The sequence below is a fragment of the Chionomys nivalis genome, chromosome 7 (genome assembly GCF_950005125.1).
Source record: "Chionomys nivalis chromosome 7, mChiNiv1.1, whole genome shotgun sequence".
In the NCBI taxonomy this organism is placed as follows: Eukaryota; Metazoa; Chordata; class Mammalia; order Rodentia; family Cricetidae; genus Chionomys; species Chionomys nivalis.
In genome coordinates, this window is record NC_080092.1 from 69,509,559 (window position 1) to 69,528,586 (window position 19,028).

The window sequence follows — 19,028 nt, forward strand, 5'->3', positions numbered from 1 at the left end:
GCACGCCTTTAATCCCAGCACTCGGGAGGCAGAGGCAGGCGGATCTCTGGGAGTTCGAGGCCAGCCTGGTCTACAAGAGCTAGTTCCAGGACAGGCTCCAAAACCACAGAGAAACCCTGTCTCGAAAAACCAAAAAAAAAAAAAAAAAAAAAAAAAAAAAAAAAAAAAAAAAAAAAAAAAGGAACAGACACACTTATACACATATTTGGGGATGTTTCGTTTTTGCTTTGCTATAGATAGTTTTTTTTTTTTAACTAGGTAACTCGAACTGGCTCAGACTTGTGATTTTTCATGTTAGTCTCCCTGGTTTTGTGATGATAGCTATGCACCACCCTACTTGGCTTAAAGTGGGGGTATTTTAAAGAAGAGAAGGAAGAAAGTAAGAAAAGGGAGGAAAAAGTAAAACTAGAGGGCTGGAGAGAGAGCTTAAAGGTAAGAGGGACAAGAGCGCTTGCTATACAGACCTGAGTTTAGAACCCCGGCACCCATGTTAAAAGCTGGATGTGATCCAGGTGGTGGTGGCCCATGTCTTTGATCCCAGTACTCAAGAGGCAGAGGCAGTAGGATCTCTGTAAGGTCGAGGACAGCCTGATCTACCAAGTGAGTTCCAGGACAGGCTCCAAAACTACAGAGAAACCCTGTCTTGAAAAGAAAAAAGAAAAGTTGAATGTGAGCCAGGTGGTGGTGGTGCAAGCCTTTAATCCCAGTACTCAAAAGACAGAGGCAGGAGGCTCTCTGAGTTCGAGGTCAGCCTGGTATACAGAGCAAGTTCCAGGACAGCCAGAGCTACACAGAGAAACCCTGTCTCAAAAACAAACAAATGAACAAAGCTGGGTGTGTGGGCCCGATGGGATGGTTCAGAGGGTGAAGGCACCTGCTGTCAAGCTGGGAGGCCTGAGTTCAGTTTCCAGGACCCACATAGTGGAAGAAAAGAACCAAATCCAAAGCATTGTCTTCTTCCCTTCCCCTCACATCTCTCCCTCTGGAATGCTGGTCTTACAGGTGTGCCTGACAACCCTGGTTTATGTGACCTGGGGACAAAATTCTCTTGCATGGGAGACCAGCACTCTACCAACCTAGCAATATCCCTAGCCCCTTGTGAAGCCCTTTTTTAAAAAGTTAGTCTCTTAGCAGCCTCTCTAATCTCAAAGTCACATTTGAGAAATGCCCTACCATTGGAAGAGTCCACAAAGACATACCAAGGGATGGTAAACGTGAGCTTGTATACATTAAAGAAGTCCTTCCTTCCCGCTCTCCACTCTTCCCACTGTTGTTCCTTTGGAGACAAGGCCACGCATGTCTCGTCTCTCCTTCCCCAACCCCGCGCGTCTCGTGTCTCCCCCTCCCGAACAACACCCCCGCATAAAAAATAATAACACCCACTCCCAGTTCTATTTATTTATTTAAGATTTCTGCCTCCTCCCCACCACTGCCTCCCATTTCCCTCCCCCTCCCCCAATCAAGTCCCCCTTCCTCATCAGCTCGATGAGCAGTCAGGGTTCCTTGCCTTGTGGGAAGTCCAAGGACCTCCCACCTCCTTCCAGGTCTAGTAAGGTGACACTCCCAGTTCTTTTACAGAGAAAACGCATTTGGTTATGTCCCAAGCCCCTCTGTCTACACAGGATACACCCGAGGAAATCCGTCAGAAGAATCGGGGAAGAACTCTAATCACACATGAGTAACTAGTACTCCCAACACTTAATCCCCAACATGGAGCAAAGGTCTTGGTCCTAATCCTCCAACAACCTCAAAAACTCTTATTGTAATGTATTCCTGTTTCAAATCGCTTAGTCACACACGGCAACAAAGTCAAGATTTCAACCCAAGCTTTCTGACTCAGACTCATTGATTAACCGGCTGGCTTCACTACAGATTGAGAGGCAGGGCCTGAGGGAGCAGTTTTACACAGAGAAATGAATCTTTGCAGAAGTGTGTGTGTGGGGGATTGGGTCCTCTAAAAAAGATGCTTTGAAGACCTAAACCCCTTTGCCTCCAAATGCATCCCAGTTTCCAGGCTGCTGCAGTGGCTGAGTGGAGGTCACACCTCTGTTCCAACAGAAAACGGGGACTAAGTGGAGATCATGCTCTATTCCAATAGGACTAGGGTTCTTATAAGAATAACCCTAACTCAGCGCACTTGGTATAATGAATGCCTTATTATAAGCAGAGTTCCAAAGCCATTGAGACAGAAAGAACTCCCCGTGAGAATGGAGCTCTAAAGAAGGCTGGGGTTACCTTGATGGTAGAGCACTTGCCTAGCACACACAAGGCCCTGAGTTTGATCTCCAGCATCAGAAAGAAACAAAAGACAAAGGGGGTGGGGGTGGATGCCAAAGATTGTCAGCAGACCAGCAAACTCTGGGAAAAGACCAGGAAAGCCTTCCTCTACAGCTGTCAGGATGTACTCTGATTTTAGACTTTCCTCCAGAAGTGTGGGACCGTTAAGTTCCTGTTGTTTTGAGCCAGCCAGGTGTCATACTGAACCTAGGTATGGTAGCCTTCATAAACCAATCACTGCCCTCCTCTCCTGAGCCCCTGGAGACCAACTCATCAAAGGAAAACGGGATGCCAGTGGTGGTGAAAGGGAGCTGTTACTTGCCTCCCCTTTGGCCTCACAGGGAAGGGCTCTTGCACAAGAGTCTTTGATGAAGGGGCCTCAGATAACTATAGCCCAAGCCAGTCTCCATCACTAACTACTTCTTGGGAATTTCTCCCAGTCTCAGTTCCCCTCCTCCTGGTCGATGGGTAGCTAGCCTAGGTATCATCATAGGACACTCCCCAGAGCCCCACTCCTCTACTGTTCTCAGCTTCATCCACTGGGCATTCAGCTTAGAACTGGAACATGAGAAGAAAAATCGGCATGCTCTTAGCAAGGTGGAGGCTACCTAAAGCTAATGTAAGCCTCCCACGATGGCAAAGCTCATGCAGGTAGAGCCATCACAGCATGCAAGCCAGTTAGCTGATTCCCTGGATTCCTGAAAGATAGCAGTATGGACCTTCCCAGAGTCTACCTAAGCTTCCTGAATGCCAAGTGTGTAGTTGCTTGAATGCTAGGAGCCGGGTAGTTCAGTGTGCTGTGTTTAGCTGGGTAGTTTGCGTGGCTGTTCTGTGCATAGCCTTCTGAACATTGCTACAGCACAGCTATCTAGAAATCTCAAGTAACTCAGGGAAACCTGAGCTTCCTTGTGGGTGAGATGGCCAAGGTGCCTTGTTCCCAGAAAAGGTGGGGGAGTACAGTATAGGAGCAGGCATTTGGCAGCCAAATTTCCATTGTCCTCAGCCTCTGGCTCTCCTCATCTAAAGCATGGCACATCTCTGGGGCTGGGGTGTGGCTCAGTTGATAGAATGCCTGCCTACTATTCACAAAGCCCTAGATTTGGTCCCCAGCATGGCACAAACTGGACATGGCAACCCAATCTGTAACCTTGCACTGGTGGGGGCAGAAGGGTAAGAAGTTCAAGGTCATCCTTGATTTTGGCTTCATGGGGAGCTAGAAGTCAGTTTGGGCAGCATAGTAATGTCAAAGTCAAAGAAAGAAGGAAAAAGGGAAAGAAGGAAGGAAGGAAGGAAGGAAGGAAGGAAAGAAAGAAGGAAGGAGAAATGTATCCAAGTAAAATATACATAAACCATCACCCCAGAAAACCTTTGCAGATCTACACACACACACACACACACACACACACACACACACACACGCTTGCGGGGGGGGGGGGGGGGGGGGGGGGGGGATACCATTGAAACATTGTGACTACCCAGGGATTTAATGGTGGCTAGAACATTACATTTGGAAACATTGTAACCGGGAGTTTTTCTTATTCGGGAAGAGATAATCTGTGTAGACCCGGATGGCCTGGCGCTGGTCACGGATCTTCTTGCCTCTGTCTTCTGAATACTAGGATTATAGGTCTGTGCTGCCATACGTTTTATGGTTTTTATTGTTTCTAGGTAGGGCCTTGCTATCTAGCCGAGGCTGGCTCAGAACCCACTACAGAGGCCAGGCTGGCCTAGACTCACACCATTCCTCTTGGTTTGGTCTCTCAAGCGTGGGATCATGGGCGTGAGACACAATACCTGGCTAAAATAAAAACTTGGGGTGGAGGGGCAGGTTCAAGATAGGGTTTCTCTGTGTAGGCCTGGCTGACCTGGAACTAGTTCTGTAGACCAGGCTGGCCTCAAACTCACAGAGATACAACTTGCCTCTGCCTCCTGAGTGTTAGAATTAAAGGCATACACTACCATCACCAGGCAAAATAAAAACTTTTTGAAACACAGCCATTATCAGTTATGTCCTGCTTCTCTAATTAGATACTAGGGTACCATTTAAAAACCACATAGATTAACTGCTGTGGAATATTCCTCTACACTGTGTGATTATGTGCTGCTGTGATTGGTTTAATAAGGAAGCTGACTGGCCAATAGCTGGGCAGGAAGAGAATAGGCAGGAGACCCAGACTAGGAGAATGTCAGAAGAAAGTAAGGTGGAGTCTGGAGTCCCCAGCAGATGCAGAGAGAAGCAAGGTGGGCACACTGTACTGAGAAAAGGTACCAAGCCACATGGCAAGACATAGATAAGAAATACAGGTTAATTTAAATGTAAGAATTAGCTAGTAACTGAGGTATTGATTGAACATTTATAATTAATATTAAGACTCAGTGTTGCTATTTAGTTTGGCTTGATTTTTGGATTTTGTTTATTTAGTTTGGTTTGGTTTTTGAGACAGGATTTCCCTGTGTAACAACTCTGGCTGTCCTGGAACCTGCTTTTTAGACCACCCTGACCTTGACCTCTGCCTCCCAAGTACTGGGATTACACGCGTGCTCCACCACCGCCCCGCTAATGTAGTTATTTGGAAGCAGGCTAGTGGGACAGGAAATCTCTGCCTACAATTAAGATGAGGGACTCTCAGAAAGCCACTTTTGATACTAACTGGTCCAAAGAGATCTGTTTGCTCTGCCTCCCAGTGCTGGGATTTTAGGTTTGACTCCCTGCTTGGTTTATGGATGCTGGGGACCAAAGTGAAAGCCTCATGCATGCTAGGCAAGTATTCTATAAACTGAGCTACATCTCCAGCTCCCACACTGTGTGTGTAACATGTATAACATGTATACAAATATGTATGTATATGTTATTACCTGTGTGGGCACATGTGGAGGCCAGAGGTTGACACTGAGATGTCTTCCTATTATTACACACACACACACACACACACACACACACACACAAAAAGATTACTGTGTGTGTGGAGTCTATACTTGATTTTTTTTTTTTTTTTTTTTTTTTTTTTTTTTTTTGTCGAGACAGGGTTTCTCTGTGGTTTTGGAGCCTGGCCTGGAACTAGCTCTTGTAGACCAGGCTGGTCTCGAACTCACAGAGATCCGCCTGCCTCTGCCTCCCAAGTGCTGGGATTAAAGGCGTGCGCCACCACCACCCGGCAATGATATACTTGCATTCTTGACATGGCATCTATACGCATGTCTGAGGACAATGTTATAGAGTTTATTTCTACTTCCACCTTTCTGTGGGGGTCTAAGAATCAAACTCAGGTTGCCAGGCTTGTTCTGTGGGTACTTTTACCAACTAAGCTATCTTGATGGCCCTCTGTTTTATTTATTTTTATTTAATTATCTATCTATTTATTTATTTTAGATGAGGTCTCTCCCTGAAACTGGGGTTTATTTTTTGGCTAGGCTTGCCAATCCCACACCTGGATTGGCCTTCTCTGTCACACGGCACTGGCTTTATGGATGTGTGCCTCCATACCTGGCTTTCATATGGGTCCTGGAAGAGCTGACCTCAGTTCCATGTTTATGGAACAAGAATTTTACCCACTGAGCCATCTCTCTGATGGAGGAAGGTCATTGGTTAAAAAAATAAAGAAACTGCTTGGACCTCATAGGTTAGAACATAGGTGGGTGGAGTAAACAGAACAGAATGCTGGGAGGAAGAGGAAGTGAGCTCAGACTTGATAGCTCTCCTCTCTGGGGCAGACGCGATGAAGCTCTGACTCAGGATGGACATAGGCTAGAATCTTCCCAGTAAGCGCACCTTGGGGTGCTACAGAGATTATTAGAAATGGGCTAAATTAATATGTGAGAATTAGCCAAGAAGAGGCTAGATATAATGGGCCAAGCAGTGTTTAAAACAATATAGTTTGTGTGTTGTTATTTCGGGGCATAAGCTAGCCAGGTGACTGGGAGCTGGGGCAGCAGGAACACAGCCCGCAGCTCCCACAACATCTCTCTAACCACATTAATGTAACTTGAAAAGAAAAACCAACAATATGTTGTTTATGAATGTATGTATATGAAGAAAAACAAAAACAAGTATGAGTTTGTATACACCAAATTCTGACTGATGAATGCCTTGAGATTTCAATATAAAGAAGAAAATTAGGTGGCTTACAGTTGGCCCTTCATATCCTCAAAGGTCCACATTCATGGATACAATCAACTGAGGACAGACAATACTCAGAAAGTGTACATGGAAAATCACAGCACTTGAGCAACTGAAGCAGAGAAAAAGACTATGAACTCAATGTCATGAGTTTTTCTCTGTACCGCCAGCCAGCCAGCTCCCAAATAATGACACAGAGACTTCTTATTAATTATGAAAGCTCAGCCTATAGCTTAGGCTCATCCCTAACTAGTTCTTATAACTTAAATTAATCCATTTATATTAATGTGTTTTATCATGTGGCATTACCTCTATTCCGTCTTGCATCTCCTGTTTCCTCTCTATGTCTCCTGGCTTCTCTATGCTCCTAGATGTCTCCTCCTCTTCCTTTCTCTCCCCACAAATCCTACCTACCTCCTGCCTAGCTATTGGCTGTTGAGCTTTTTATTACACCAGTCACATCAATACAAATATCCTATAACATTTCCCTCTTTTGATTAAATAAAAAGGAAATGTTTTAACTCTAACATAGTAAAACTATATACAATAAGAACAAGTATCAGGTAAGAATTACACATACAATATTCAGTCCATTTGTATTTGGCAAATTCAGAGAAAATACTGTGTTATTTATGCTATCTTAGTGAATCCAAAGTATTATACCTAAACCACTTTCTATCATTACTTGTATCACCATCCTAAAAAATATTTTTTTAGACCTTAAAATATCTCCTTAGATTAACAATTTAAGATTTTATGTTTCTCAACCTTGTAAACTTTATGTTTCTTATGGAAATTTCTTTTCTGAATTTGGTAACAAGGAAAACTGTAAAACTAAAATTATTTCATCTTCAACCCCATCAGAGATGCAAGAAGGATATAATATTATCTAATTAAACAGGAAGTGCAGAGCAAGAAACTTCCAAAACTAAGAAATTGCAGAGTCGGCCGGGCGGTGGTGGTACACGCCTTTAATCCCAGCACTCGGAAGGCAGAGGCAGGTGGATCTCTGGGAGTTCGAGGCCAGCCTGGTCTACAAGAGCTAGTTCTGGGACAGGCACCAAAGCTACAGAGAAACCCTGTCTCGAAAAACCAATAAAAAAGAAGAAGAAGAAGAAGAAGAAGAGGAGGAGGAGGAGGAGGAGGAGGAGGAGGAGGAGGAGGAGAAGAAGAAGAAGAAGAAGAAGAAGAAGAAGAAGAAGAAGAAGAAGAAGAAGAAGAAGAAGAAGAAAAAAAAAAAAAGGAAAAAATGAAATTGCAGAGTCATCTGGATGTCTGGACAGTTGGACAGTTACCCCAAGGCTCCTCTGCAATGTTGGGGGTCAATCTTCAACCTACAGGCATAGAATATCTAACAGACTTTTCTATAAAGCAGGAATTTTGAAGGACTGTACCACTTTGTCTTGGCAAAGTTAAACAATTGCTTTCTTTTGTGTCCTGTTTGCCCAATATGGACAACATACTGTCAGCAGTTGAGGCAAGGAGGATTCTTGCCCCATGGCAAACTTTCCATGATAAAAGCAAACTCTATATAGAGGTTCTTTGATGTTCATCATCCTTTTTTAAAGTAAATTGGTACTGCCAGAAACAGCTGTGTCTCATTGTCATGAAAAGTCTTATTTTTTCTTTATGATTTATTTGTTATTTATACAACATTCTACCTGCATGTATGCTGGAAGATATATATATATATATTTATATATATATATATATATATATATATATATATATATATATAGAGAGAGAGAGAGAGAGAGAGAGAGAGAGAGAATAGGCAGACTCAAGTAGAAGTCATGTAGCCCCACCAGAGACAGACACTAGATGGAATCTTGCCAGTAAGCCACAGCCATGTGGTGATACACAGATTAATAGACATGGGTTAAATTAAGATGTAAGAGCTAGCCAGTAAGAAGCTAGAACTAATAGCCAAACAGTGATTTAATTAATACAGTTTTTGTGTGGTTATTTTGGGGCTAGGCAGCTGGGAACAAACAAGTGGTCTCCTACTACAGTAATCTATCTTGGCTTATTCCCTCACATATGTAGCCAAGATCCTCAGGAGGTCCCCCCTGACCAAATCTGATCTTTATCAATTTTGAAGAAAACCATAACTTTCTGTTTTCTGTAGAAACAAAAGCATAACCTCTCCCCTAAAACAACATATTTCCTGACTTCCACTTTGAAATTAAGACATTCTTAAAATATATAGGTTGTTTTAACCTAGCAGTTTTCATAATCCAGTGTCTCTCAGCAGCTTTTGTTTTCTGTATATTAGCATTTAAAAATTCAAAGTCAACAAAGCACCGTACAGGAACCAGACACCCTGTGTTTCCCATCTTTACATGGTTTATTCTTTTTTTATATTACTTTATTCTTTCTTTAAAGGCTTCACTTTATTATGTTTAAACTCTTTTTCCTATGACTGTCTTTCTTTTCTTTCTTTAGCATCTAAGAACATTTGTAAACATACCACATCTGCTCAGAGATTTTCTGTCTGGGTCTGACTTTACTAAACACCTGTAGCTGAGCACTTGAAGTGTTCTCTGATACATGAGTCAAACATTAAACTATGCTGCTCTTGTGACTGGCTCCACCCTCCTTGGTTCCCTGAGGGCCTAATCATGTCAGTGGTACTGGGCAGGAACTGCCATTTACTGCCCAGCTCTGGGAATTTGCTAAGTCCGAGGGGTAGGCATTTTTTTAACCTAGCATACCAGCTGTTCAAGAGCTCTGCTGCACAGCAGGGGATCTTTAAAAAGGCCCTGCCTTTGTACACTGTGAACAGTAGGCTATGTGTATGCACTCTATGGTGGGCACCATTTGTAGCGAGTCTTTCTCTGTACTGCCAGCTCCCAGATAATGACATGGAGACTTCTTATTAATTATAAAAGCTTGAACTTAGCTTAGGCTTGCCCCACTAGCTCTTATAATGTAAATTAACCCATTTACATTAATCTATATTCTTCTGCATTACATCATCTCTCCATACTGCTCATACACCTTTCTCTTTCCCAGAGTCCTCTCTGTCTGTGAAGTACCACCTATACCTCCTGCCTAGCTGTTCAGATTTTAATTACACTAATCTTAGCGCTATATCTCCACAGAGTGTTCGAATATCCCACAACAACTCAAAGTCAGGCTGGGCTACACATCAAGATGACGCACACGTTTAATCTTAGTACTCAGAAGGCAGAGGCAAGTAGTTCTCTACGAGCTGAAGGCTAGCCTAGTCTACCTACATAGTGTGTCCCAGGCCAGCCAGGGATACAGAGTGAAACCCTGTCTCAAAACGTCTATTCTGAACCTGTACAGACATTTTTCCTTGTTGTTATTTACTCTTTCCCCTAACCAATGTACTAAAACAACTAAGTATAAAGCATATGCCATGTTAGACATTATGAACTATCTAGAAATGGTTTAAAGTCCTTGTGAAGTATTGGGGAGATGACTTAGTGGGTTAAGAGTGTTTGCTCTATAAGCATAAAGACCTGAATTCAAATCCCTAGCACCCACCCACATAAAAAAGGTGGGGTGTAGCTGCATGGGAAGTGGGGACAGGCAAATATCCAAAACTCATTGCCAGGCTAGCCTAACTCAAATAACAAGCTTCTGACCCAGTGACCTTGTCTCAAGGTAATACAGTGGAGATCTGTAGAGAAAACAGTCAAATTCCTACTCAAGCCTCCATGTACACATACACACACACACACACACATGCACACTCACTCTTGTGCGTGTACCACACAAAGCATACAAAAATAAATAATAAAAGGAGCCTGTGACAACCAGACATGGTAACATAGTCCATCTATATTCCTACCTTCTCAAGAGGCTAGAGTAGGAAGATTGCCTTGAGTTTGAGGCCAGCCTGTGCTCCATCACAAGACCTTGTCTCAAACAGCCAATTTTAGGATGCACATGGGAGGATGTGGACGGGTTATATGCACAGAAGAGGCTGTTTTACTGTTTTATAAAAGTGAGTTCAATACCTTGAATTTTGGTACCTCCATGGGCTTCTGGGATCAATCGTTTGATGATACATAACTCATTTTCCCTCCCTCTCTCCCATTCTCCCTCCCTTTCTCCCTCCTTCCCTCCCCCCCCCCGTATGTGTATGTGTATGTGACTATGCGATGTATGATGTATGTTTACTGAGCATGCTTGCAGAAACCATTAGGTGTCCTGTATCATTCTCCACTTGATTTTATTGAGACAGAGTCTCTCACTGAGCCTGGAACTAGGCTAGCAGCCAACAACCCCAGCAATCCTCCTGTCTCTGTCCTGCCTATATATGTGGCCATGGTGACTTTTTACATGGATGCTAGCAAATGTTCTTACTGCCTGCACTAAGGCAGACTCTGCCTCTTAGTGGGAGTGACCGGAGAGCACTGTGGTCATCTTCAACCTCCCAAACCTGTTACTTTTCATTTTCAGCCAACATAGCTATGACTTTGGAAGTATCTGGCTACTTCAGAAATTCAAGTCAGCAGGTGACAGAGTTCAAACCACACTTCAATACCACTGCGCCGTGTAACCTTGGGAAAAGTTACTAGGAGTTACTAGGTCTTTCTCCCCATCCTGTCCTCACCTGTAAGATAAGAGCCAGTAAGATCTTCTGGGCCAGCAAGATGGTCTGTGGGGTGGGTAAAGGCACTGGTCATGCCTGCCTAACAGCCTGGGTTTAGCAACCACAGTGCCTCCACATGTGGGCCATGGCCTTGGTGCATGTGCGTCTACACTCCTATTCCTACTCTTCCCCTCCCCCCTCTCCTTCCCCACTAATAATTTCCTCATAAAGCTCTAACTTCCCAGGGTTCTTTGAGAAATAGAGGGGATGCAAGGACACTACTGGAGACAGGTCCCTGAGTCAGCCAGGCAGTTACGATTCGCTCTATCGTGAGTAGGTTTCTTGACTTCCCAGTAAGGCAGAGTGACTGACAAAATGGAGCCCTCTGTTGTATGCCATGGGGAAGCAGACTAGATCGTAAGGACTGGCCCTCCGTGCTTGAAATCTCAGGGGTTATGCCAGGGAGCTGGTGCTCTACAAATCTGTTCAATCTTTGGGGAAGCAATTTAGTAATCATTAACAAGAGTCATAAAAAAAAACGTTCATATCCTTTGACCCAATAACCAGATTCCCACAAAACTGCCCAAGGGAACTGACGCGAAAGGAAACCCAAATCCATGCATGTTGAGCTTCTTGCCATTTTCTTTATAGCAACTAAATATAAAGAGACAGTTTAAATGCCCCTCAAGAGGGGGTTGGTTAGCTGACTTGTGGTATGTGTAAGTACTTGATGGGATATTGTGCAACTGCCGTCACTATATGGTTGCATGAACATTTTTAGAAAGACAGAAATGCTAAATGTCCAATTTTTAAAGTCTCTGTACATGAACAAGGACCAGAACCAAAGAAATAATATGTTTTTATTTGGACAATTGATTTCGAATTATTATTTTTCCTTTAAAAATGTTTTTGTTATGTTTTTAAACCAAATTCAGAAAAGACAATTAGGCAAGGGCATATAGGAAAAATGATTTATTGGGGCTGGGGAATGCAGCTCAGTGACAGAGTGTTTACCTAGCCTGTACAAGACTCTGAAATGATCCTCAGCACAAGGGCTTAGGGGAGAAAAAAAGAAAATGGTTTGAAAAAAAAAATGTGGGCTATATCTCAGTTGGTAGAGTGGTTAACCTAGAATGCAGGAAGTGCTGAGTTTGATCCCCAGCACACCATACATTGGGCATGGAGGTGCGTACCTGTAATCCCAGCACTTGGGAGGTAGAGGCAGGAGGATAAGGATTTCAAGGTCATTTTTAATTAGGTAGGAAATTTTATAGGTAGGAAATTTTAGTTGAGGGAAGTAGCATGAGACCCTGGGGAAATGAGGGTGGAGGAGAGGGAGCATTAGAAGATCAATGCTGACAGATTGGCTTGCAGAACTTCTCACTGTCCCCTATGGGACACACTTGTATTTATTCCAAGTTCCACACAGAAGTCAGATGAACTGCAGGGTGAGATCTACTAAGCGAAACACTCAGCGTTAATCCCTGCAGATAAGCTCTAGAGTAAATATGCTCTGGTCAGAAATTGCAATGCAAGGGAAATGTACACAATCAGGACTCCACCCTTGAAGGATCCTGTGCCTGCTCACAGGGCTTTTCCATTTCTTGATGCAGGAGTGTCTTCTATCTATCTGTTGCTTTCATTGGTTAACTAATAAAGAAAACTGCTTGGCCTGAAAGGTCAGAACATAGGTAGGTGGGGAAGACAGAACAGAATTCTGGGAGGAAGAAGGCAGTGAGGGCAGTCGCCATGATTCTCCCACCGGAGACAGACGTAGGCTAGAATCTTTCCCGGTAAGCCACCACCTCATGGTGCTACACAGATTATTAAAAATGGGTTAATCAAGATGTGAGAGTTAGCCAGTAAGAGGCTAGAGCTAATGGGCCAGGCAGTGTTTAAATGAATACAGTTTGTGTGTTGTTATTTCGGGTATAAAGCTAGTCGTGCGGGAGCCGGGCGGGATGAAAAGCAGGCCTGCTCGCCTCATCACTACGATTTCTCCTGAATCTGATTCTGACTAAGTTGTAGGCTTGTTTAATATAGGATGCGGAAACAGAAAGAAGAGCTTTCCAGACACATGTGTGGTTCTGTACCATGCAAGGAAACAACAGCCTGGCATAAGAACTAAAGGCCTGGGCTCAGTGGGAGAAGCAGAATCTCATCTCCATCTTAGTCAGAAGAGACTGATGGGATTCTCCCATTGTGACCTGCTGGAGGGACAGGAGCATGTGGCAATGACTGGAGAGTGAAGATGCAGATTTATCCTTCCTTAGGGATGCTGCAGATTTATCCTTCCTTAGGGATGCAGGAATTAGCCTACGGGGGGTTACTTTTTAAAAAAAAAATTTAACTTATACAAAAATGTTGTCTGTATTGGACAAGGGGTGTAGCTCAGGAAAGTACTTGCCTGGTGGGTGAAAGACTCTGAGTTAGATCTTCAGCACTGGAAAAAAAAAAAAAAAAGAGTAGGCATTTACGGCTATGATGTTGATGTTAGCAAGGTTGTTAGAAAACCAACGTTAATTTATCCAGTTACCATTCAAGAATGACCACCAGATCATATGCACCCCCAAGGTTATACAGAAGTTAACTGGGTCCCTGTAGAAATGTTAGATTTGAGGAGATTTAAGGAAGCAGTTGTTTCATATGGTATGCATTCACCTTTCTGTGAAGCAGATGTTAAATTAGTGGCCAGCTCAGAAAAGAATTATTCCACAAGACTGGAAATATTTAGCTACAGCAATGTTGGAAGCTGGTTCTCAGTTACAATGAAAAACATTGTGGAGAGAGGAAGCTAGGGTCATAGAACAATGAAGTAGGGCTAGAGGTATTGAAATTTTCTAAGACCAGCTTCACAGTGATGATTAGTATGCTGGTTTGCAAAGACAATTTGGATTTCATGATTATACCTTGGCACTGTGTCATATAGCAGCTTTGAACGCTTGGGACAGGGTTGAAGAATCAGGAAAGAGGACTGAGTCATTTACTAAAATTATACAAGGCCCAAAAACAGCCTTTGCTGATTTTTGCAAAGATTAACTTTAGCTATAAATAGAATAATATCATATCTGGAAGTTAGACAAGCCGGGTGGTGGTGGCACACTCCCAGGACTGGGGAGGTAGAGGCAGGCAGATCTCTGTGAGTTTGAGGCCAGTCTAGTCTACAAGAGCTAGTTCCAGGATAGGCTCCAAAGGCTACAGAGAAAACCCTTGTCTCAAAAAACAAACAACAACAACAACAGAAGTTAGACAAATATTAATTGAATCTTTTGGCTTTTAAAAATGTTAGTTCAGAATGCAAAGGGGTGATTAGGCCTTTAAAGGCAAGATCAACACCCACAACTGCTGAATTAAATCAGCCTATATATTTTAAGGATGTGTTGACCACAGAATAAAACCAGGATATGTGTTACATTGAAGAAGAAATTTTGATTTTGTTTCCACAAGAGAAGAAAAGCTATGGATACCATCAAAACTGATAAAGATTAGATTCTAACAAGAGAGACATCTTGATTAGGAGATACAATAGTTCATCAAACAGTGTTGCCATTCAATCTAAACTAACTTATAAGACTAACAAATGTCTTTCATTTGATCAGCTATAACCTGCCATAAAAGGAACTCCCCAAAGTTAGGGCTGGGGCAGGGTCTTGTTTTTGTCTTTCCAGGAGAATAAAAGCATTCAAGTAAAGAATCTGATGACCACTGGACAAATAAGATATCGGGGGGAAAAAAGGACAAATCATTAAGAGAAAATGTCCCAAGAAAAGGAGTAAATTGACCTAATGATATAGCACATTTCCAACAGGACAAAATCTCATAAATCATCCCCGATGTTTGTTTCTGAAGTTCTCTACAGATACATAAGGCAAATGGTCTTCTCGTAGTCCTAATTCAATTAAAAATTAAAGCTGACTTTGGAGTTGGAATGTGGCTCTCTTCTTCTCTAAACCCAAACATGCTTGTTAAAGGAAAATCCAAAATCTATGTTTCATGTCAGAAGAGCCTCCTGATATGGGACAGAAGAAAACTAAAATTAAGGGGCCTAATCTATTGTCCCTAATCACATAATTCGTTGATTTTATTTTGACTCTTTAAGCTCTTCTTAAGATATAAATGGTATCTCAAATTTTATAAGTTTATTATATATTTATATATAAACTTTCTTTCATGATATTAATGATCATATAGAGTAGTAACTTAGTCTAGAAAAAGACTTCATCTAGCTTCCTGTATGTGATTTCTGGCTTGAATCTGAAGCAGGTAAATAGGAACTAAGTTTGTGTACCCTGAATGTACTTAACAAATTGTGGTCCTTTAACCTCTCAGAGATCTGCTGCATATGATATTTAAGATGTTTAAGTTTTCTACAGTGAATGGTGACCTTTCCTGGCATTGACCTTTGAGGTTTCCAAGAAGATGATAGGGCCCTGCAACAACAAATCTACCTGGACTGCGATAACACTATTAAAATGACAAATGCCATCCAAAAATCAGCTTTGGACTACAAACTGCTCAGGACAACTTCAAAGCAGTTAGCTAAGATGGTCCAGCCTCGTGCACTACTCCAACCAGGACTTCAGATAAGCCCTGCACTTTCCCTTCACATTGACACTAGACAATAGTCGGGGTGGTGATGCATACTTTTAATATCAGCACTTGGGAGGCCGAGGCAGACGGATCTCTGTGAATTCGTATGAAAAGGCCTTAGAAATTCATCAGCCTGGTCTACAAGAGCTAGTTCCAGGACAGGCTCCAAAGCTACAGAGAAACTCATTACCTTCATGGCACAAATGCACCAGTGAGTACATCTTGTCTGCAGGTTAGTGGCATGAAGGCTCTCCTGCCTCTCAAATCCTGGGATTAAAGGTATGTACCACCATCCCTGGCATCAAATTCTTTTCTTTAAAAAAAAAAAAGAAAAGAAATAAAATTTCTAATTAGCTTACAAAGTAGTGAGTTTCTTTTTCCTTTCTATTATTTGTTTTGGAATGAGGCAGTGGTTCAAGACAGGGTTTCTCTGTGTAGACCTGGCTGTCCTGGAACTTGCTTTGTAGACCAGGCTGATGAATTTCTAAGGCCTTTTCATACGTTGTTTTACCTTAACCTCTGCTCTTTCCTGAATTACCCCCATCCCATTTCCCTTCATGCTTTTAACCCCCAGTATTCTCCCCACAGTTTAATTTTATTACATTTATTTAATGAAAGTGTGTGTGTGTGTGTGTGTGTGTGTGTGTGTTTAGGTCAGAAGATAACCTACAGTGGTTGGTTCTCTCTTTCCACCCTGTGGGTCCTGAGGATTAAACTCAAGTCATCAGACTTGATGGCAAATGTCCCCATTACAAAGGAAAGTGTCTGCCTTCCCAACCATGACCAAAGTCCCACAGTCACACTGAGATGGAATATTGGTCACCCATATACAAATTCCAACATACTCAGGGGTTTCACAGACTTGGCTTGACAGAATCACACATGGCTACAATGTGGAGCAATCCGTTAGCTTGAAGCTCTTCTATGACAAATGGCACATGTTTTAGATCTTTGGCATCGTTCAGAAATTTTCTGTTTGTGCGGGAGCGGTGAGTATATGCATGTGGTATGTGCACTTGGGCATAATTTGGGTGTGTCTTTATCAGTCATTCTCTGCCTTATTTTTGGAGATAGCATCTCTAACTGATCTTGGAGGTCACTATTTTTGGTGAGCTGGCTGGCCAGGGAGCCCCTGGGGTCCACTTGTCTCTGACTCTCCAGTAGTGAGTGGTATTACAGACATGTGCTGCCAGCTCAGTTTTTATGTGAATTCTAGCTGGGGATCTGAACTCAGGTCCTCTGCTTTCATAGAAAGCACTGACCCACTGAGCCATCTCCCAAGCCCTCTAAAAGGTTTTATTGCCTTTGTTGTTGTTGTTTGGTTTTGGTTTTGGTTTTTTTTTTTTTTTCCCAAGACAGGGTTTCTCTGTATAACAGCCCTGGCTGTCCTGGAACTGGCTCTGTAGACCAGGCTGGCCTCGAACTCACAGAGATCTGCCTGTCACTGCCTCCAGAGTCCTGGGATTAAGGGTGTGTACCACTACCGCCCAGCTCTCTTTTTTAAAACAAGGTGTTAGGTGTCACTGTGTTACCTTGGCTGGCCTGGAATTCACCGAGATTCACATGCCTTTGTCTCCTGAGTGCTGAGACTAAAGGTGTGCACCACAAAAGGCATTCTGGATGGTGACTGTACCACTCAGCTATGTCCTGGGTGCCAATAACTAATCTGTCCTGCCCCTGGCTACTCATTACGCAAGATGCGTTTCATGCCTCCTAGTTACTAAACAATGAATTCATCATCATCAGCTATCCTGCTTTCTCAGATTCTGCACTCTGCCTGCCAACCAGACAGCCCAGCAGCACCCACACTGTGGGCTGTCTTCCCATGGAGGGCACATCCCACAGCAGTGAGCATGTCAAGTGTCTTGTATTGACAGTGCTCTTGGCCGGGTTGTCTCAGATGATCATGGCTTTCATTCCTAGTAACACTGAGGCCTGGATATGCTGAACCATTTTTAGACACCCCAACCTTGCTCCGAGGACATATATTAAGAGACAATAAAGGTACCAGTGAGATAGCCTTGGATCATTAAACCATCTCCTATGAGCCATGCTGAAGTCTAACAAGTCAGAGAAGATTATTATTGGTCACATTATGACCCTTCAAATCAGGCTTTAACTCCAATGTACAACCCAATGAGGCTTTGCTGTGCTCTGTGGTTCACTGGACTCTCTGCGTGATCATGGTTTACAACACATTCAAGCCCGTTTTATGGAAGTTGGACCAGGAGACTTTTATTATTGTAGGTGATTGTTGATTTTATAATCTTTTTTTATTCAAATGTAGTTTTTGCTCGTTCAGTGCTCATTCTTTTGGTCAGAGACATGCTGTTTGATTTCACTAGGATTACTACAAGAGAATGCTATATCTTTTTGTTTTGGTTTATTTACTTATTGTTGTTATTAATGGCTTCCCCACTCCTGCGTGTGTGTGCGTGTGCGCGCATGCATACATGTGTTTGTGTATGTGTGTGTGTGTGCGTTTGAGACAAGATCATATGTATCCCAGGTTGATCTCCAACTTGCCAACAATGTTCTTGAACTTCTGATCCTCCTGCCTCCACCTCCTCAGGGCTGTAATGCCTGGTTTATGTAGTTCTGGGGACAGAACTCAGGACTTTGTGTATACTAGGTAAGCACTCTACTGTGTTAGCCCCACTTTTCCCATAAAAAAAAAATGTTGTTATTGTGTGCACTTGATGTTGGGAGGTGGATAACTTTGTAGAGTTGGTTCTCTCCACCCACCTTATGTGGGTTCCCGTGATCCAATTCAGCTTGCCAAGATTGCAAGGCAAACACATTTATCCGCTGAGACATCTTGCTGGCTTTTCAATCCTCTCTCTTTGAGGGGGAGGGGAAGTTGAAACAGTCTTGCTGTTAGCCTTGACTGACCTGGTCTCAATGTTATCTATCCCAGGCTGGCCTAGAATTTGTCATAATCCTCTTGTCTCACTCCCAAGCACTGGGCTTACAGGTACACTTATACTCTGCCTGATTTATCCTTATTTCTCTATTCCATGACCATTTTAATGGTTAAACGAACCATTCTTTACTGATAAGCACACTGTGAGGGTATAGCCTCCGGCTGTGTTCTGTGGTCTCAGTAATGACAGAGCAGGGGTCTGAAAGCCTGGGTGGAGGTGTCACTTCTGAAAAAGCTCAATCTAGGATTGTGACAGGTTTCCCAACAGTGGGGGAGGTGGGGGAAACGGCTGAGGGCTGATGGCTCAGGTGACTCTGGCCAGGCTCTTTCCTGCCGTCCCTCTGCCCCCCATGACAGTTTGAGTCTTCATTGTTAGCTTGGCTGGATTTAAAACCGCCTAGGGGATCAGTGAGGTGCACCCGTGTGTGTGCGTGGGGGGGGGGGGTGTTCCCAGAGAAGATGAACTAGGAAGGGAAGATCTGCTCTGAACGTGCTTGGCACTGTGCCATGGGCTGGGGACCCAGGGAGAATCAAAGGAGAGTGAGTGCAGTGTT